Source organism: Microcaecilia unicolor, chromosome 14 (assembly GCF_901765095.1).
Source record: "Microcaecilia unicolor chromosome 14, aMicUni1.1, whole genome shotgun sequence".
In the NCBI taxonomy this organism is placed as follows: Eukaryota; Metazoa; Chordata; class Amphibia; order Gymnophiona; family Siphonopidae; genus Microcaecilia; species Microcaecilia unicolor.
In genome coordinates, this window is record NC_044044.1 from 21744296 (window position 1) to 21767069 (window position 22774).

The following is a 22774-nucleotide window of genomic DNA, read 5'->3' on the forward strand; positions in this document are numbered from 1 at the left end:
AGGCACTGTGATTTCAATGCAGGGGGCCCGGCTCGGTGGCAGACGGTCGATGACGGAGGGTGGGTGCGACTGTGGTGCAGGGGAATTTTGTCCCCCCTGCCCCCCCTCTCGGCGGCCCTGATGGGAAGGCCCAGAGAAGGAAGAGGTTTGAAAAAGATCCCGATAGGGCAGATCAGAGTTCCCAACCCCGGATTCATCTGACAGAGTTTATTCAGTCCCGGGTTTACTCCACTGTCTGCAGGGATTAACAGCGATGCCAAATTACCCAGTTCCAGGAGGGAGATTATATGCCCATCTTGGATTTCTGACTATCCCATCCAGATGTATTACGGGACCTGTAGCACTGATCTCAATGGATAGAGTCAGGGGGTTATAAATCCTACACTGCTTTGCAGTGGCATAGCAAGGAGGGGCGGGAGGGGCGGTCCGCCCCGGGTGCAGCACGATGACACCCCCCTCGGCGCATCAACACCCCCCCCGACCAGTGCCTACCCTCCTCAGCTCCCTCCGGCTCCAACCAGCTCCCGCACCCTACCTTTAAAGAAATTTCGGAAGCCGTGGAGAGGCGAGGCGCAGCGCCTCGCGCCTGCATGTAAAAGAAGCATGGATCGTCATCGGGCCTTCCCTCACGCTGTCTGTCCCGCCCTCCGCTGACGCAACTTCCTATTTCCACAAGGGCGGGACAGACAGCGTGAGGGAAGGCCCGATGACGATCCACACTTTTTTTACATGCAGGCGCAAGGTGCTGCGCCTCGTCTCTCCACAGCTTCCGAAATTTCTTTAAAGGTAGGGTGCGGGAGCTGGTTGGAGGGAGCTGAGGAGGGTAGGCACTGGGTCGGGGGGGAGGGGTGTTGATGCCCCGAGGGGGGGGGGGGTGTCATCATGCTGCACCTGGGGGGGGGGGTGCAACAACGAACCGCCTCGGGTGGCAGCCCTCGCTACGCCACTGCTGCTTTGGGATGTAAATTGAAAATCAGGACTGTTCAGGAAGTCTCAAGCCTGGAACTAGGCAACTCGGCAGCTCTGAACTAATAGTCGTGATTTCCTGACATTCCCTTAAAAAAAAAAAAAATCAAGACTACAAGGGGCTGGATCAGTGTTTCTCAACCCAGTCCTCAGGGGCACAGCCAGCCAATCAGATTTTCAGGATATCCACAATGAATATGCATGAGAGAGATTTTCATACCAAGGAGGCAGTGCATGGAAATCTATCACATGCATATTCATTGCGGATATCCTGAAAACCCGACTGGCTGGGTGTGTGCCCTGAGGACTGACTTACGAAGCAGAGCTGCTTTGAGAAGACTTCCAGAGCAGAACAGGACTTTACGGGTAAGTTATTTGCTGGAAAAAATGCTTTTAAACTTGAGGAAAGGTAGACTCAGGGGTGTGCTGGTAAATTTTTAACAACGGGCTCTCTCTCCGGGCATAGCCGGCCCTGAAATTTGGGGGGGAGGGGGGAATACATGCCTCTCTCTCCCCTCCCTTGTGCGGGCATGCTAGGCATACCTTTGCCGAGCCCCACCAGCCAATAAATGGACTGCCACCGTTCTCTGCTGCTTGTTTCTGGCTCTGAGCAGCATGATGGAACCTTCTTGCGCTTGCATGAAAAGTCCCAGCCTGATGCTCAGAGTCAGAAACAAGGAGCAGGGAGCAACAGCAGTCTATTTACTTGGCTAGTGGGGCCAGCATCACTGCCAGCAAAGTAAAAGAGAATTCAGGAGGGGCCCAAGCCCACATTTTGGGAGTCAGTTGTTAAAGTAGCCATGGGGAGGCCTACTTTAACAACCGGCTCCCAAAATTCTTAAAAATTTAACAAACGGCTCTCGCGAGCCCGCTCCAGCACACCACTGGGTAGACTTATTGTTAAGTTATTCTGCCTATTTAGCAAAGGGAGTTGAAATGATTAGCATTTAAAGTCGCTATTACAGTTTCATAGGCTAGCAGTTAAGGGACTGTTCTAGAATTTACCATTGCATCATTGTAGAACGGAGCTGGTAATCACAGGAAACCTCAGTTTTATTTATTTATTTGTTGCATTTGTATCCCACATTTTCCCACCTATTTGCAGGCTCAATGTGGCTTACATAATGCCGTTATGGCGATTGCTATTTATTTCTTTACTTTCCTCCTTTCTTCTTTATTTCTTGCCCTACATCCATAAGTAAAAGCTGGGTCCTCCTCCGTGGAATTGACTGGAGGAGGTATAACGTGGATCCAGCTTAGAGTTTAATTCCTCTGATTTATAGGCCCTTGAACAAATTAGAAGGCTAGAAAGTTAATTAGGGTATCGCTGTCAGCCAGAAATAATTAAAAAAAAAACCCTAAATATTAGCATAGCCTAGAATATAACTAACAATTGTAGGAAACTTCAGTCTACAAATTCCTACTCCGTTAACAACAAGAAATTATCAATAGTAAGATGCAGGAAGCAGTCCAGCAGCAATATGGAGGCTGTCCAGTCTTTTGCACCGAGTGTCACGTGTTTGATTATCTCCCTGCTGTTGAGAGGTCACATGTGTGTACTTGATGCAAAGAGCTCCTAGCACTCAGAGAATGGGTCTGATCCCTGGAGGCTAGAGTAGCAGACTTTGAGGAGCTGAGGAAAAGACAGAGGTATATAGAGGAGGCCTACAGGGACATAGAAGAGAAGTCCCACGTCCAGTCTGGCAACATCTGTGCTGCCATAGAAGAGAAAGGCCATCTGAAGGGAGAGCATCACCTTGGAAAGGCAGGAAGTGATCCTGTAGCCAGGACCTGCCCCCTAGAGGATGCAATATCCTCTGGCACCAATTATTTGTCTCCAGGAGGGAAGGATTAGGATGGCCATATTAGTTGAAGATTCAATCATTAGGCATGTAGATAGCTGGGTGGCTGGTGAATGTGAGGATCCCTTGGATACTTGCCTGCCTGGTGTGAAGGTGACGGACCTCACGCGTCACCTAGATAAGATTTTAGACAGTGCTGGGGAGGAACCAGCTGTCTGGGTACAGGTGGATACAACAACATAGGAAAATGTGGGAGGGAGGTTCTGGAAGCCAAAATTAGGGATGCTATCAGCTTTGATCATGGGGGTAAAGTGCAGAACGATTGTGCCTGGGCATGTGCCTAAGGCACAATCCTACTTCAGTTGTTTGACAGGTCCGGGCTTTCATAAAAAAAAGCCTAAACCTGTCCAACGGGAAGTTCCCCCTGTCCCCCGCTTGCAAGGGGCTGGAGATCTGGTGGACCTCCAGCCCCCTAACCTCCCTGGGACAAGTTTCTCTAGTGGCCCAGTGGCCTTTCCCCCCACAGCTCCCTGATTCCCCCTGACACAAGGGCACAAGAGGGCTGGAGGTCCAGAGGACCTCTAGCCCTACTAACCCCCGACAACACTAAATAAAATGTCCCTGATGGTCCAACTGGGCAAACCTATATCCACCCCCTCACCCACCCTGGTGGCCTAGTGCCCTCCCCAATCCCCTGTACCTTTAGAAGGGAGGAAGGAGAAGCACTCCTCTTTCCAGCGCTGCCTTTCAAAATGGTGGCACCCTGTCCTGTCCAGTGCATCCTGAAATGCGCTGGGCGGGGCTTCCTTACCATATTAGGGAGAAACTCCCTTCCTGTTCCACGCACAGGACCCAACTAAGAGGCAGGAAGAGCTCCAAAGTCTCAATACACGGATAAGACAATGGTGCAGGGAGGAGGGATTTAGGGTTATTAGGAACTGGGCAACATTCTGGGGAAGGGGGAGCCCATTCCAAAAGGTGAACCGGGATGGAACCAGGCTACTGGCACTAACATTTTAAAAGGAGACAGAGCAGCTTTTAATTTAGAACAGAGGAAAAAGCCCACAGTCATAAGCGTATAGTTCGGAGTGAGGTATCCTTGAAGGATACTATTATAACAGGACATGTAGAGAATCCCAAAAGAGAGTTTTCAACAAAGGTGAAAGAAAGCCAGGAGTGTTTAAGGGTAGAACATACTTTGATGTGTCTGAATACAAATGCTAGAAGCCAAAGAAAGGAGAGTTAGAGCATATAGCACTAAATGAAGAGGTAGATATAATAGGTATCGCAGAGACCTGGTGGAAGGAGGACAATCAATGGGACACTGTATTACCAGCGCATAAATTGCATATCAAATTAGAGGGGGGGAGGGGGAGTTGCGCTGTATGTTAAAGAGGGAATTGAGTCAAAATAATTCTGCATGAAATAGCAGCGTGGAATCCTTATGGACAGAAATTCCATGTATGAAGGGAAAGAATACATATGTAGGGCTTAGGGCTGTACTACCGTCCACCAGGCCAGAACGATCAGACAGACGAAGAAATGTTTGCACAAATTAGGAAAGCTAGCAAATTTGGTAATAGTATAATAATGGGTGATTTTAATTATCCCAATATTGACTGGTTAAATGCCACATCAGGGAATGCTAGGGAGGTAAAAATTCCTAGGCATCATAAACGACCTGCTTCTTGGAGCAACTGGTCCAGGAACTAACATTAGGAGGAGCTATTTTAAGATCTAGACCTTAATGGAATGCAGGACTTAGCACAAGAGGTATTGGTGCTGGTTCCACTGGGAAACAGTGATCATAACATGATCAAATTTGACTTAATAACTGAAGTGAAGTCACAAAGGAAACCTACTGTAACTGAATATAATTTTTGAGAGGGTAACTATGATAAAACGTGAAAAATGGTTTTAAAAGCTGAATGGCTCAGTTGCATGGGTAAGGGCTTTAAATTGGGCATGGACGTTGTTTAAAATACCATTTTGGAAGCCCAGACCAGATGCATTCCATGCAAGAATGGACTGACTATTGGAATAATAGGGCAGTGCCCAAGGACCCACAGCAATAGTGGGTCCACTCTCCCGTAGTCTCCATTTAGTTTAATCATATTTGATAGGTGGTAAGGAGCTTTTGCCTCATTGCCTGGGGGGCCCAGACCACTGTCAGTCCACCCCGGATTCCGTATATTAATAAAGGTAGAAAGAAGAGCAAAAGATAGAATGGTTAAAGGGATAAGTGACAAAGATCATATTTCAGAATATGGAAAAAAGATCCGAATGAAGAAAACAAGAAGCAACACAAGCACTGGCAAGTTAGATGCAAAGCAATGCTAAAGAAAACCAAAAGAGAATACAAAGATAAACTTGCCTTAAGAGGCAAAAACTCATAGCAATAACTTTTTCAGGTATATTAGAAGCAGAAATCCTGTGAGGAAATCAGTGAGACCATTAGATCATCAAGGGGCACTCAGTGAGAACAAGGCCGTAGCAGAAAGGCTGAATGAATTCTTTGCTTCAGTCTTTACTGAAGAAGATGTAAGGAGATGGTTTTCAAGGATGAAGATGCAGAGGAACTGAAATAAATCTTGGTGAACCTAAAAGTCGTACTGAACCAAATCAACAAATTAAAGAGTAGAAAATCACCTGGACTGGATGGTATATATACCCCAGAGATCTAAAAGAACTCAAATAAGAATTGGCAAATCTGCTGTGACTGATCTGCAACCTGTTGTTAAAATTGTCTGTAGTACCTGAAGATTGGAGGGTGGCCAATGTAACGCCTATTTTTAAATCAAATCAGTGGAAACTATTTTAAAGAATAAAATCACTAAACGCATAGACAAACGTGGTTTAATGGGACAGAGTCAACATGGATTCAGTCAAGGGAAGTTTTGCCTCACCGATTTGCTTCGTTTCTTTGAATACTTGGAATAAACATGTGGATAAAGGTGAGCTGGTTGATGTATTTAGGTTTTAAGAAAATGTCCCTTATGAGAGACTCTTGAGAAAATCAGGACATAACCAGGACTGCTGTTGGTGGACTGGAGCTGGGAAGTCTGGGCGAATGTCATTGCATTGCACACCTGTGCTTGCCAGGTAGGGTCTGACTAACTGCTGCTTCCTTCTCTGGACAACAGGTGGTGCTGTAACCCTTATTTTCTTGTTATGTTTGTGTGAAATGTTTTATTCATTTTTGCATATTTTTTCTTTTTCTCTCTTTTGTGAGAAGTCTCTGAATGTTGCAATAACAGCATAACCAACAAATGAAAAAAAAAAAAAGGACTTCACTGGAACTGAGAAGCAGGTTGTTACCATTTCCTACTTTTTAGTTATTTATTTTAATCTCTTATGTTCTATCTGCAAGCCCAAAAGCTATCAAAGCACTGTACATTAAGGCAGTAGAAGTAGTGGTGTTACAGACACTTTGGATTAAATAAAAGTGATTATAAGAACTAGCGGAGTTTACAGGTTTGGTTCTGTGCTATTGTTTATGAATCACTCCTCCCAAAATCCTTCCCCCTCTTGGAGGTGCTTCTTTATAACATCAGGAATCCTCTGCTCCTGGGGGGAAAGAGCAGGGCCGAGACCCTTCAATCTGCAATTCTCAGTCCCGTCTTCCCAGACCTAAGATACCTTTTGTGACTGGCCTCTAAGCGTCGGAAGCATAGCAAAGACGGGACTGGGGCATGCTTAACACATGGGCATCCTTGGCCAATAGTGAAAAAAAGAAGGGCGTCTCTGACCAACACTTGGCCGACTTTACTTGGTCCAGTTTTTCTTGCGACCACCTTCAAAAAGATGCCCGAACTGACCAGATAACCACCGGAGGAAATCGGGGATGACCTCCCCTTACTCCCCCAGTGGTCACTAACCCCCTCCCACCCTAAAAAAAACTTTAAAAATATTTTTTGCCAGCCTCTATGCCAGCCTCAAATGTCATACCCAGCTCCCTGACAGCAGTATGCAGGTCCCTGGAGCAGTTTTAGTGGGTGCAGTGCACTTTAGGCAGGCGGACCCAGGCCCCCCCCCCCCCAACTGTTACATTTGTGGTGGTAAATGTGAGCCCTTCAAAACCCACCAGAAACCCACTGTACCCACATGTAGGTGCCCCCATTCACCCCTTAGGGCTATGGTAGTGTTGTACAGTTGTGGGGAGTGGATTTTGGGTTTTTTGGAACTATGCACCTGGGAGCAATTTCTGAAGTCCACTGCAGTGCCCCCTAGGGTGCCCGGTTGGTGTCCTGGCATGTGAAGGAGACCAGTGCACTACGAATGCTGGCTCCTCCCATGACCAAATGCCTTGGATTTGGTCGTTTCTGAGATGGGCGTCCTTGGTTTCCATTATCGCCGAAAACCGGGGACGACCATCTCTAAGGACGACCTAAATGTTGAGATTTGGGCATCCCCAACCGTATTATCAAAACAAAAGATGGGTGCCCATCTTGTTTCGATAATACGGGTTTCCCCACCCCTTCGCCGGGACGTCCTGCGAGGACATCCTCAGGAAAACTTGGGCGCCCCGTTCGATTATGCCCCTCCTCGGATAACAGAGGGGCATTTGTGTTAATCATGTTGGATTCAGACTGACCCTTAACTGCTGACCAGGGTGGGGGGAAAAGCACTTGCCACTGGGTCCATGCCCCTTCCAGGGTGGTGGGGAGGGTTTCTGCCACACTCCATTACTGGATTCACATTGGGAGACTAAAACATTGCTGTACTGCTGATTCCAGATCTCTACTGAGGGCAGCAAAGCTCTGCTTCATTATTGTCTCCATTCCAATTCTCCCTAACTGGGAGAGATTCATTTGACCAATGATTTATAGCTTTGCCAGGCTCATGGCTAGCTTCTGCCCTTCCTAAATAGGAGATGTTCCTGCATATGCCATCCCTCTTTTTCCCAACTGGAGAATGAACAAGTCAAGTGATCAGAAAGCAGATGCACACTCTGAAGTCTCCGAAAGAATGTAGCTCAGAATTTGTTTAAAACTGTAACTTTATTGATTTTTCATTTAAACATCGAGTTTATTAGTTCACTTGCACTTACTGCACCACCCAAGCTAACTTGCAGATCTGGGCGGTTTACAGGTTAAAAGCAGAAAAAATTCAGAAAAGAACTACAATGTTTGACAGGACAGACAGTATCACTCAGCAGCAACAAAATCAGTCAAAGGTGAAGGGTAAATAGAGGGGAAAGGGAAATGGGACTTGATATACCGCCTTTCTTAGGTTTTTGCAACTACATTCAAAGCGGTTTACGTATATTCAGGTACTTATTTTGTACCAGGAGCAATGGAGGGTTAAGTGACTTGCCCAGAGTCACAAAGAGCTGCAGTGGGAATCAAACTCAGGTCCCCAGGATCAAAGTCCACTGCACTAACCACTGGGCTACTCCACTGGCAACATTCCATGTAGAAGCCTGCCCTTGCAGATCACCAATGCGGCCATGCAGGCTTCTGTTTCTATGAGTCTGACGTCCTGAGTCATACGTGCAGGATGTCAGAATCATAGAAACAGAAGCCTGTGCGACTGCGTTGCTGATCTGCAAGGGCAGGCTTCTACATGGAATGTTGCTAGTGGAATAGCAACATTCCATGTAGAATCTCCAATAGTAGCAACATTCCATGTAGAATCTACAAATAGTTTCAACATTCCATGTAGAATCTCAAATAGGAAAAGGGAAATGGGACTTGATATACCGCCTTTCTGAGGCTTTTGCAACTACATTCAAAGCGGTTTACATATATCCAGGTACTTATTTTGTACCAGGGGCAATGGAGGGTTAAGTGACTTGCCCAGAGTCACAAGGAGCTGCAGTGGGAATCGAACTCAGTTCCCCAGGATCAAAGTCCATTGCACTAACCACTAGGCTGTGCTTAGAACAAGAACCGGGGAAAGGGGAAGATTTAACAGTGCAGTATGACAACCCACCTCTTTTATGTGATCAATTGAAAGCCTGTTCGAAAAGTTTTCAAAGCTTTTTTTTAAAGTTCTTAAAGGAAAGTTCAGAACGTATCAGACTCTTGTGTGTGACAGATGAGTTCAATATCCGTGTTTTGCATCGATTGCAGCCTCTTCAGACATGAACGAGAACATCCTAAATAGACAAGTTTTAACACCCCCGAATCATGACGCCCCGACAGGTGCCTGTTTCGCTGTTCCAGCTTTGTCAAGGGGGACTGTCTGAATATCGGGTCTGTTGATAAAGAAAAAATGCCTGTCTTTCATTATGTTAGCAATATTCCCCCATCAAACTCTTTCAAGGCCTGTGCATACCTCTATTGTATCGCCTTCTTCCTTCAACTGCCACGTCGAACTCATTCCGGTGGAGTCGCTTATATGGTAACTGGGCCGGAAGTGGTTCGACATCTTCGTACATACCTCATATGCTGATACTCATCACATAAAACATCCCCAGTGCATATCGGTGTTTAATCCCTTGGGTTCCACAGTATCTAAGTGAAAAGTCCAAAACGTCTCTCGCTGTAACAATCTTTTGATTAGATCTCCGCCCCTTGTTGACGGGACCACATGGTCTATTACCATACATCTCAAATCAGACTCATTGGTAGGGTGTGAAGATATGACCACACACCAGAAGAGTCCAGATAAGTGATCATCGCTAGCCTGTCAACACTAGAGCTGTTATGATTTAAGATTCAGGCATAAGGACAGTGGCATAAATTGCCGTGAATAGCAATAGATACGTCAGCACAAGACAAACAAAGAAAAAAAGTGTGATAAAAAGATTTTAAAAATTTAAATATTGAATTGTGACCGAGTACAGATGAAAGGAAGAAGGGGGTTTTGTCGATGATTACAAACCGGCACAGAATGAGCCTCACCAGTGAGTGAGTAAGAGATTATCCTGTGACCATATATGAGACTTCCCCTTACAAAAACAATAGGTTAGAACAATCAACGGAAAAATATAACAGCAATAGACTCCAAGTTGATTGATCTACCATTGAGTTGTATATACGAGTAGTAATAAGTAGATTTGAGTCGCACACGTTTGACAGTAATAGTTATAGAATATGGCCGTCTGTGCCTAAATCTATGTGCCGGGATTTAAGCCATGTTTTCATTGGTGTAAATGAATGAATATATTTTTAGGCGCTGGGATATCAACTAAGGTGTTTTCTATACACCACGCCTAAATCTAGGCGCTACTTATAGAATATGCTTAGGTGAAAATGTTTTCCACACAGATTTCTTTAGGTGCCATATAAAGAATCACCCCGTTAGCGACAGGATCCGGGACTACTTTTAGGTGCGAGCATTTACACCCAACTGAATCCTGGTGTCAAATTTTAACCCCTAAATTAGTTGTGGATCCCCTTATTCTATAACAATGCACATAAATTGTGGGAGCACCCCTGATCTGCCCATCGCCCTCCCATGGCCGCCCCATCTTTTGAGTTGCACGCTATGCGATTCGGGTGCAGATCTTTATAGAAAACCGTGTAGTGAGATGCGCAAGCATGTGTTGGTATGACTGGCAATTTAAGGGGTCCTTTTATTAAGCAGTGGTAAAAAGTGGCCTTTCCACACCCTTATATGGATCTTTCCTGCATGCTAAGGACATTTTTTTCCACAGCTGAAAAATGACCATTTTTTTTCTGAATTATTTATTTATTTATCACATTTATACCCCACATTTTCCCACATGTTTGCAGGCTCAATGTGGCTTACAATAGACCGAAAAGGCTATCGCCAGTCCAGTAGTTATACAAATACAATAGATTGTGGTGGTCAGAGTGGATAGAAAGAACAGGGTATCAAGGGAAAAAGGGTAAAGGTAAGAGAATCCAAAATGGTCCATTTATATGCTGTTTTGAAGGACTTTGGGTTTTAGGTTGGAGCCTGGGAGTAGGCCTTCCGGAATAGGCTGGTCTTGAGTAATTTCCTAAAGTTGAGATGGTTTTGAGTAGTTTTGACAGCTTTTGGCAGTGCATTCCGTAATTGGGTGCTGATAAAGGAAAAGGATGAAGCGTTAAGTGGGTTTATATTTGAGGCCGTTACAGGTAGGATAATGGAGATTTAGGAATAAACGGGATGTGCTTGATGTATTCCTGGCTGGAAGATTAATTTTATACAAACTGCAATATATATATGAGGAAGAGAATCAAAAAGAGATCAACATAAAAGGAAAGAAAAAGATTCTCTGTAATCAAAACTAAGAGCAGTGGGAAAAAATAGAAATAAATAATAAACGAGGAAAAAGCCTGAAGAAGCTGCCAGCTACAGGCTGCAAGAGCAAGACTTCTTCGTCATCGGCAAAAAAAAAAACCCTCTCCTTGATAAGTATAGTCACAAAATAGCTTTACTGAACAAAACCAAACTTGTCAAAAGTACCAGCTGTCAATACTTAGCTGTGGAGTCTCTTCCTTCTATAGCAGAGCAGACCGCGACCAACGATCGCCAGCATTTCGTAAAGCTGCATCAGTGTCAATCGGTGAAAAAAATCTGCAAGAGGGAGATAAAAACAAAGAGGTAAACAGAAACACTCAAAAGTTTTACTTAACTTTTCCACTAACCCATCATTGCTCACTTCAACTCCGTTCATCAACAGACGGAACTAGGGAGACACTCTCCTGGAAAGGCAACAGCCAATCCCTTTGATGCCAATCAAAAAAAATAAAAGTATTGCCACACTGGGACAGACCAAAGGTGCATCAAGCCCAGCATCCTGTTTCCAACAGTGGCCAATCCAGGTCACAAATACCTGGCAGAAACCCAAAGAGTAGCAACATTCCATGTAGAACTGCAAACAAAAGCGAGATTCCAGAATCCTAAAGAGTAACAAGATTCCATGTAGAACCCCAAAGAGTAGTAACATTCCATTCAGAATCCCAAGTACATAAGTACAAAAGTATTGCCATACTGGGACAGACCAAAGGTCCATCAAGCCCAGCATCCTGTTTCCAACAGTGGCCGATCCAGGTCACAAATACCTGGCAAGATCCCAAAGAGTAGCAACATTCCATGTAGAACTGCAAACAATAGCAAGATTCTGGAATCCTAAAGAGTAACAAGATTCCATGTAGAACCCCAAAGAGTAGTAACATTCCATTCAGAATCCCAAGTACATAAGTACAAAAGTATTGCCACACTGGGACAGACCAAAGGTGCATCAAGCCCAGCATCCTGTTTCCAACAGTGGCTAATCCAGGTCACAAATACATGGTAAGATCCCGAAAAAGTTCAATACATTTTATGCTGCTTATCCCAGAAACAGCAGTGGGTTTCCCCAAGTCAATTTAATAATGGTCTATGGACTTTTCCTTTAGGAAGAAGGCCAGACCTTTTAAAAACCCTGCTAAGCTAACCGCCTTTTACCTCATTCTCTGGCAACGAATTCCAGAGTTTAATTACACGTTGAGTGAAGAAAAGTTTTCTCTGATTCATATTAAATTTACTACTTTGTAGCTTCATCCTAGTATTTTTGGAAAGAGTAAACAAACGATTCACGTCTACCTGTTCCACTTCACTCATTATTTTATAGACCTCTACTTGCTATGTAGTGCGACAGAAAAATTTTGCTATTAACATGTGTCCATTAAATAACTTAGTGCATAAGCACTGATCGACACCTATTTTTCAGGGTAAATACGCTGTCATGCCCACTGTCTGCCCCCAAACACACCCCCTCTGCAGAAAAATTAAAATATTGTTTAATGCGTGGTTTGCACATACTGATTGCCAATTTACCGTAGGGCACCTCAGCGCATCCCACAGTAATTGCATTTTAAGCTGCGCTAAGTGAACGTGATTACTTACTGCTGCTTAGATAAAAGGTGTAAATGGATGCATGGAGTTTTATGCGCTAGGATATTGACATAGCGTATTCTATATATCATGTTTAAATCTAGTTGTCGCTTATAGAATATGCTTAGGCAGGAATGTTTTCCACGTGGATTTTTTAAGTGCCATATATAGAATCTGGCCCTAAATACTGAGAAAAATCCACATGGAACATATTTGCACCTAAGCGTACTCTATAAACTTTATGCGCAATTGATGTCACAGCGCCTAAAACCAGGGGCGTAGCTAAGTGGGGCCACAGGGGCATGGGCCCCCACAGATTTAGCCCCGCCCCCTGCTTTCACCCCCCCCCCGCCGCCGACCCCCGCTACATTCGACCCCCCCCCCCTTCCTGCCACTGCCAACCCTCCCCCGTTGCCGCCATCAGATACCTTTGCTGGCGGGGGTCCCCAACCCCCGTCAGCCGAAGTTCTCTTCAGCACCGGTCTCTGGCGCATTGCTGATCTGGATTCTGTTTCTGTGAGTCCTGGGACTCACAGAAACAGAATCCAGATCAGCAAACGCGCCGGACTCGGAGACTGGTGCTGAAGGGGACTTCGGCTGGCAGGGGTTGGTGAACCCTGCCAGCAAAGGTACCTGGCGGCGGGGGGGGGGGGGAGGATGGGCGGCGGCGGGAGCGGGGATTGAAAGGGATGGGGAGGGGCAGCGGCGGGGGGGGGTCGAAAGTGGCAGGGGGGTTGGCGGCGCCAGGGGGGCTAAGATGTACCCCCTCACCTCGAGCTCTGGACCCCCCTCCCACCGAGGTCTGGCTACGCCCCTGCCTAAAACTACATGCATCTATTTACGCCAATGAAAAGTTGGTGTAAATCCTTGGGTGCAGATGTAGGTACACTGGGCCATATTCTATAACTACATGGTAAAGGCTTAGCGGAGTTTTAAAAAGGTTTGGACGGCTTCCTAATGGAAAAGTCCATAGACCGTTATTAAATGAACTTGGGGGAAAATCCACTATTTGTGGGATAAGCAGTATAAAATGTTTTGTACTTTTTTGGGATCTTGCCGGGTATTTGTGACCTGGACTGGCCACTGTTGGAAACAGGATGCTGGGCTTGATGGAGCTTTGGTCTGTCCCAGTATGGCAATACTTATGTACTTGGGATTCTGAATGGAATGTTACTACTCTTTGGGGTTCTACATGATTACTCTACATGGGGTTACTCTTTAGGATTCTGGAATCTTGCTATTGTTTGCAGTTCTACATGGAATGTTGCTACTCTTTGGGATCTTGCCAGGTATTTGTAACCTGGATTGGCCACTGTTGGAAACAGGATGCTGGACTCGATGGACCTTTGGTCTTTCCCAGTATGGCAATACTTACGTACGTGCATAAATCTATGAAATGCCCATTTTCACACCCTTAACCACACCCCTTTTTGCTTCCACGTGGTAGAATTTAGGCGCACTGCATTATAGAATATGCTTCGTGAGTTGTGCATGCAAATTCTAATTATTGCCAATTAGTGCTCATTATTGCTTGTTAAGTGCGGTTAAAAACGCTGATTAGTTTATTAAGCCAACTAAGTTACAGACGTAATTATAGAATTCGCAGGGATTTCAGCGCGGCTCTCTAGACACGTTACATAGAATCCAGGGGTTAGTGGTAGCTGATTTTTTAGCATGAGCTAAAAACAGTAGCGTACCTTAGCAAAACACCCCCTAACTGTGGTATATAACAAAATAAAACAAGCATTTAGTAAAGTAATTGTGGTATTTAATTCATTTTCTTAGGTTAAAATACCTCATTGACTGTGTAATAAAATAGGCATTTTCCTATTTTTTTAAACATATCTATATTATATAATACTGTATTAAATATCAGACTTAACAGATTAAAATAATTTTAAAATAGTTATCAGGTACCACCTGTAATACCCTAGACAAGTGTTTGTAATTATCTGTTGCCATATTAAATAGCACTGTTAAAAATTGTATTTTTAAAATAATTATTAAATGCTACATGTTAACTGATGTTATAGCTTATAATGATCATATATTGTATGACTGACACAAATAGATTATACACATTTTATTATCAGGCAGGATATTATATACCCCAGACAACTGATTACACAATTTTGAAAGCCATTTAATAAATGTTCCACATGCCACAAAGTGATGTAACATTTTCTCATGATCAGATATTATGTACAATTTAAAAGTCAGATATAGCACAGATAACTTGATGTGATAAAACTTTTTATATATCATCAAGCAACGTAGATAGTTATATAAGTTATTAGATAACAATAGATACATTTTAAAAATCATGAAATATTATATCATCGTGTTCAATATTTTACTCAATCGTAATTTAAAAACAAATTCTACTTGCAGAAATCTTTCTGGAGCTCACTTGACATCTTATTCAGGTGAAGCATTGAAAAAATACCAGTTTCTTTTTATCAAATGGGGTGGAATCGTGTTTATTCCCCGAATCGTTCTCTTTCGAATCTGACACTCCCAATGATTTCAGAGAAAGTAATAGTTAAAAATCCCAAAAGACGTGCAAACCTGTCAAAAATACAAAAATCACAGTGAAAGAACGGCTGACACCTGTTGAAGAGGAAAAGAAAAGCCTGGATTTTTCGGGCGGAAGTTCAATTAACATAAACAACCCTGATCGATGATGGCTGAAGCATTGGGAAATTCGAAATAAGGAAAACCATATTTGGTGACCACTTTGTTAATGAATTAATTTCCAAATATACATGTTTGAATGTTTTTCTTCTGGTTTCTCCTGTATAATTCTTGAGAAGCGTTCAGGGCAGCGTTCCTGCTAATGTGCTTCGGTTTATAGTTTTCTGTAGTCCAGGAGCCTTCGGCAGGGTTTATAACCACCAATTAAAACTAATAACAATATGGGGAAAAATATGCTGTTTGTAAGATATCTTTCAGTCTTACTTTTGCAAAGGTGTTTGATTCCCAAGTGGGGAATCCAAGGTGAACATGAGAAAGTTGTGTAGAAAAGTCTTGGGCCAGATACTGAAAGGTTTTTTTTTTTTTTTTTCCCATTTCTGTGTGTGTATTGGGAATAAAATTTTAGTATATCTGATTTTTAGTTAAAAAAAAAAAAAGTCGGGGTTTTGGGTATTCTCTATCCTGCCTTAGAAGCAGCTCGGTTAGGGTCAATTCGCTTCCTGCTTTTCAAGTGGTATTTGTTTCCTACGTTGAACAAAAAAAACTAAATCTTAATTTCCATTGCAAAGCTTTTAGACAAGAATGAACGCAGGACCAAGCTGGTATTTTTAAAGACTAAAGGACCTAGAATTTGTGCTCCGAGAAAAGGCTGCCCATTCGTTTCCTCTCATTGAAAGGACAGCACTTCGGAAAGGCCAGGGAGAGAAATGGTAGTGAAATCTTTTCACGTTCTTTTTTTTTTGTAATTTTTATTGCAAATTAAAATTAAAAAATTTTTTTCCATGGTCTTCTTCCCGGTTACCTAAGAACAGAGAGATTCTGTGAATTTGCAGATGAGAAAATTATATTTAGGGGAGACCGCTAGGTGGCGACAGAGAAGCAGGAAAAAAAACCCCAAGGACGGACCAGATACAGCCTTGAATATAGCAGAATTCGGGGTTTGATCTTTGTAGACTTTCATTTTGTATTTTATTATGATTACTTACTATTCTTTTTGCAATCGCTTTTTGTATTATTTTGGCAAAACCTAAGTACGAATGACTATGCCAATAAGTAGGGATGGCTGAACCAATAGGCAAGACTATAGGGTTGCCTAGGGCAGCAGCTTCTGAAAGCAAAACAATAGATCCTAACAGACACCCAAACCCAGAGGACCATCAGCACATTCTCTTACCAACAGGGAGAGCAAGCACATAAATACATAGCCAAAAAATATTCGAAACTATGACATTCAATTATGCATTTTTACAGGATTGTTCTGGGAGATGATCATGATTGTTGAGTTTATTTATCAAGATCCTAGGGGAGGCATAAGGCTGAAAGCTCGTATAGGATGCCCAATAGCCTTGCATTGGCCTTACCAACAGTTTATTGAGCGCAGAAAGAGGTGGTGTGGGGAACCCAGTAGCTCAGATCAGGTAAAGATCAATCAGCCCTTTCCAGTCTTCCTAACTGCCCATTTGGCTCTCTTCCACTTTAGATGGATAAATATGCAAATCCCCATATTTTAAGCCAACATCAGCATCCTCAGCTCACATTTTTCACTCAGTCTTTCCAAACTACCTTCCCTTTGTGTCCCATGAAAGACACTCCATCAGAAAACTGGATTTTCTGGGGAGCCTGGTGCTTTCCAAAGCATGAGTTATCCAAAGACGATAATGTAAAGGTCATGCATCTGATGTACTGCCTTTCTGTGATACGCTCAAATAGTGGAGGAGTAGCCTAGTGGTTAGTACAGCAGACTTTGATTCTGGGAGAACTAGATTCAATTCCCACTCCAGCTCCTTGAGACTCTGGGCATATATTACGTAAACTGCTTTGAATGTAGTTGCAAAAAAAACAAAACAGAAAGGCAGTATATCAAGTCCCATTCTACTACTACTACTACTTATCATTTCTATAGCGCTACTAGACATACGCAGTGCTGTACACTTGAACATGAAGAGACAGTCCCTGCTCGACAGAGCTTACAATCTAATTAGGACAACAAACAGGACAAGTAAGCGATAAGGACAAAGAGTAGCAAGATTCCAAGCAGAATCCCAAAGAGTAGCAAGATTCCGGAATCCAAAAACGTAGCAAGATTCTATGTGGAATCTCAAAGAGTAGCAAGATTCCGGAATCCCAAAGACTACTACTACTACTACTTATCATTTCTATAGCGCTACTAGACTTACGCAGCACTGTACACTTGAACATGAAGAGACAGTCCCTGCTCAACAGAGCTTACAATCTAATTAGGACAGACAAACAGGACAAATAAGGGATAAGGACAAAGAGTAGCAAGATTCCGGAATCCCACAGTAGCAAGATTCTGTGCAGAATCCCAAAGAGTAGCAAGATTCTGGAATCCCAAAGACTACTACTACTACTTATCATTTCTATAGCGCTACTAGACGTATGCAGCGCTGTACACTTGAACATGAAGAGACAGTCCCTGCTCAACAGAGCTTACAATCTAATTAGGACAGACAAACAGGACAAATAAGGGATAAGGACAAAGAGTAGCAAGATTCCATGCAGAATAGTAGCAAGATTCTGGAATCCCAAAGACCACTGCTTAGATAGGGGATGGCACTGAATATCCAGATCTGTCGTTTCTTTCTCTATAATATCACCAACATTCGCCCTTTCCTTTCTGAGCACACTACCAGGACCCTCATCCACACTCGTATCACCTCTCTCTTAGACTATTGCAACTTGCTTCTCACAGGTCTCCCACTTAGCCATCTCTCTCCTCTTCAATCTGTTCAAAATTCTGCTGCACGACTAATATTCCGCCAGCGTCATTATGCTCATATTAGCCCTCTCCTCAAGTCACTTCACTGGCTTCCTATCCATTTCCGCATACAGTTCAAACTCCTCTTATTGTGACCTATAAGTGCATTCACTCTGCAGCTCCTCAGTACCTCTCCACTCTCATCTCTCCTTACATTCCTCCCCGGGAACTCCGTTCACTGGGTAAATCTCTCTTATCTGCACCCTTCTCCTCCACCGCTAACTGCAGACTCCGTTCCTTTTATCTTGCTGCACCATATGCCTGGAATAGACTTCCTGAGCCGGTACATCAAGCTCCATCTCTGTCTGTCTTCAAATCTAAGCTAAAAGCCCACCTTTTTGATGCAGCTTTTAACTCCTAACCCTTATTCACTTGTTCAGAACCCTTATTTCATCATCCTCACTTTAACATTCCCTTATCTCTTGTTTGTCCTGTTTGTCTGTCCTAATTAGACTGTAAGCTCTGTCGAGCAGGGACTGTCTCTTCATGTTCAGGTGTACAGCGCTGCGTATGTCTAGTAGTGCTATAGAAATGATAAGTAGTAGTAGTAGTCTTTGGGATTCCGGAATCTTCATACTCTTTGGGATGCCGCACAGAATCTTGCTACTGTGGGATTCCGGAATCTTGCTACTCTTAGGGATTCCGGAATCTTCATACTCTTTGGGATGCCACACAGAATCTTGCTACTGAGGGATTCCGGAATCTTGCTACTCTTAGGGATTCCGGAATCTTGCTACTCTATGTGATTCTAGAATCATTCTACTCTTTGTCCTTATCCCTTATTTGTCCTAATTAGATTGTAAGCTCTGTCGAGCAGGGACTGTCTCTTCATGTTCAGGTGTACAGCGCTGCGTACGTCTAGTAGCGCTATAGAAATGATGAGTAGTAGTAGTAGTAGTAGATAGGGGATGGCACTGAATATCCAGATCTGAGCCAGCATTTAAAGAAAAGCTGACAACTGCCAGTTGAATATTGCCGTCATTCTATCTATACATATATACATACATAGCGTACATAGATGTAGATATACAGGGTGAGGCAAAATAAAAAGTAGCCCCCTAGAGTTTTTTTTTTGCTGTTTTCTCAGCAACTGCTTCGAATTTCAAGATGAAATTTTACAGTTTCATTTGTTCTTGCTATATACATTTATGTGTGAATGGATTGAGATTATCTTTAAACAAAATGACGTTATGGACTTTTTAGGGTGAGCACCCAAAGAATGTCGTGCATTCAAAAATGTTTGTGCTGTAAGACTACCATTATTTTAAAAAAAAAAAGGGTGGGGGGAGTACCAACTTAATGACATCAAAGTGACTGAAGGCCCGTGTTAAAGCTGGGGGGGGGGGCAGACATTTTGAGCAAATCACAGTGACTATGAAATTCTGACGCATTGTTAATTGTATTGTTTGAATGACACTGAGGGGCATAATTGAACAAAAACGTCTATCTCCATGGGCGTTTATCTCCGAGAACGGGTCCGTGAAGGGGCGGAGGGAACCGTATTTTCGAAAAAAAATAGACGTCCATGTTTTATTCGACAATTTGTGAGCTGGGCGTTTTAGTTTTTCAGCGATAATGGAAAATGAAAGCGCCCAGCTCATAAACGAATAAATCCAAGGCATTTGTTCATGGGAGGGGCCAGGATTCGTAGTGCACTGTCCCCCCCTCACATGCCAGGACATCAACCGGGCACCCTAGGGGGCACTTTTACAAAAAAAAAAAAAAAAAAGGTAAAAGAGCTCCCAGGTGCATAGCACCCTTCCCTTGTGTGTTGAGCCCCCCAAATCCCCCTCAAAACCCACTGCCCACAAGTCTACACCATTACTATAGCCCTAAGGGTTGAAGGGGGGCACCTACATGTGGGTACAGTGGGTTTGGGGGCATAAGCATTAAGCAGCACAATTGTAACAGGTAGGGGAGGGATGGGCCTGGGTCCACCTGCCTGAAGTCCACTGCACCCCCTAATAACTGCTCCAGTGACCTGCATACTGCTGCCAGGGAGGTGGGTATGACATTTGAGGTTGAAAATAAACAGTTGTGAAACGGCATATTTTGTGGTGGGAGGGGGTTTGTGACCACTGGGGGAGTCAGGGGAGGTCATCCCTGATTCCCTCCAGTGGTTATCTGGTCATTTAGGGCACTTTTTGGGGCTTTATTCGTGGAAAAACAGGGTCCAGGAAAAGTGCCCTAAATTCTCGCTAAAAACGCATATTTTTTTCCCATTATCAGCGAAAGGCGCCCATCTCTGATTGGCTGATAACCACGCCCCAGTTCCGCCTTCACCACGCCTTCGACACGCCCCATCAACTTTGTACGCTTCCGCGATGTAGTGCAGTTGAAAACGTCCAAGTTCGGCTTTCGATTATACCAAGTGATTCGTTTTTGGGAGATAAATGCCTATCTCCCAATTTAGGTCGCAATATAGGCGTTTTTGTGTTTCGATTATAAGCTGGACTGTGTTTCAGCTCAAACATTTTAATGCTAAAAACATCAACATAGCTTAAGATAATTAAATGTTGTTTAATAGTAATACATAAAGATGATGAGAAAATAAGCATATAAAGTTTCTCATTGAAATTCAAAGTGGTTGCTGAGAAAAGTCAAAACACTCTAGAGAGTTACTTTTCTAAAATTTGCCTCACCCTGTAGATTGATATAGAAAAAAACGGAACTCTCTATTCCTGACTGCTTAAATTACTCTGTTACTAATGAACTTTAATGCAATACAACTTTATCTCTCTCTACGATATGAAGTCTTTATTCAAGAGTGTTTAATCTATGCTGTTACTTATAACTCTAATGCTATTGTGATAAAGTCACCTCCAGGATAGTTGGGTTAAGGCAGTTTCAGTCTGAAATACAAGTCCCAGAAGGCACTGCAGGCAAGGAGCCAGAGGGTGAGATGAAGAACCTGGACTGGACTCCTAGCTGCAACCAGGGAAGACATGGGTGTAAGCTGACAGGGTGTAGATTGGCTGCCCCTAGGGGGAAAGAGAGCTAGGAAACCCTGTGGGCAGGAGCTCATCATTGGTCTCATTAGTCTAATGCTCAACTCAGCTGGTTTGGGTGTGAGGAAGCTAATGGAAGGAGAATGATTGGTGGTGGTAGCTGAAGCCAGGGATTGATTAGGCAGGTGGGAAGGAGTCCCAGCAGAGGAGTTCAGTTCAGTTCAGGAGAGAGAAGCAGAAGGAGAGAAGCAGTTGCAGGCTGAAAACCCTTGGGCAGGGAGGTCCCTAAAGTACTGAAGCAGGATGAAATTCCTTGGGTGAGAGGAAGTCCCAAAAGTATTGAATTCACTCTGAAGCTGATGCAGGGGAAAACCCTTGGGTAGAAGGAGGAGTCCCTAAAATATTGAACTCTCCTGAAGGTAAAGAGGATAGAAGGTAGAAAATGCTGCTGGGTGACTGAACTGTGATGATGAACTGAAAGAACTGTTGTCTGGGGAACTGAATTATTGTGCACTGGATAAAGAGCCCAGACTGGAGCTGACTGTAAGCCTGTATTGAATCCTGGTATGTGCTATGCTGCTGTTGGAACTGTGTACTAGAAACCTGCATGGAATAAAAGTTCTTAAGATTGAAGTTACTGGTGGACATCTGTTTCTTCACTGTACCGGGAGCCTGTGGCTGGAGGAGATTGTTCTATCCTTGGCTGCACAAGAGAGGTACCTGGTTACACTATACTGCTTTGTATTTCTCATTCCGGAACCGGTGATCGCCAGTACGGATCAATGTAAGCCACATTGAGCCTGCAAATAGGTGGGAAAATGTGGGATACAAGTGCAACAAATAATTTATTTATTTATTACATTTGTACCCCGCGCTTTCCCGCTCATCGCAGGCTCAATGCGGCTTACATAGTATCAAGAGAATGCAATCAGTAGTATCAAAATCAACAAGGATGTATGTGATAGTGTAATGGTATCAGTTTATTATATTTTGCTGGATCAGATACATATATATATACACCAATATATTTGTGCAGCTTTTAAATAGAAAATAGTTTCATTTCAAGCCCCTCTCTCCCCATTCCTTTTTCTGGGAACTTCTGAGAGCAGGGATAGTTAATTACAAACACTTAACAAACACAAAAGAGCTTCCTCTGCCCTCCCACCTAACAAAGGCATGACTAAGGTGGACACCTGAATACCCCATTGAAAACAAAGAAATCAGGAAAAGCATAAACAGGACATTTGCTTGTCAAAGGTATACCTGCCCCTCCCATCAGCTTTCAGACATGTGCAGAAAGGAAGGACTTGTAATGTGTATCTGCCCCAGAGACTGAGCAGGACATCAAAAGACCTTTTGCCAGCAAAATCCAGACAGTAAGTCTGTGATGTCATAAGACATGAGACCAACTCAGGGGTCATGTGCAGACATGAGACCAAGATACCACAATGCTTTGCAAATGCCCAAGAGTCGTGTGGAAACCAGGAAATCAGGACAAAGATCCACATGGCATATCCTCCTGCAGCTTGCAAGATATAAAAGGACAATCTGTTTCCCAAGACTCAGACTCTCTTCAAGCAACTCAGATTCTCTTCAACTGCAAGCAGACTCTCTTCAGCTGCAAGCAACTCAGATGATCCACTTACTGCAGAAGCCCTGTTCTTGTCTTGCAAACATGTGCTTACCTAATGCTGTTCATACTGTGTAACAAGGACTTGTAAGTAACATAACTTTTGATCTAGACCTGCTACTTTGTTCTATTTTATGCACAAATTCTCTGTTCTAAGATCTCTTAAAACCTACCTCTCGTG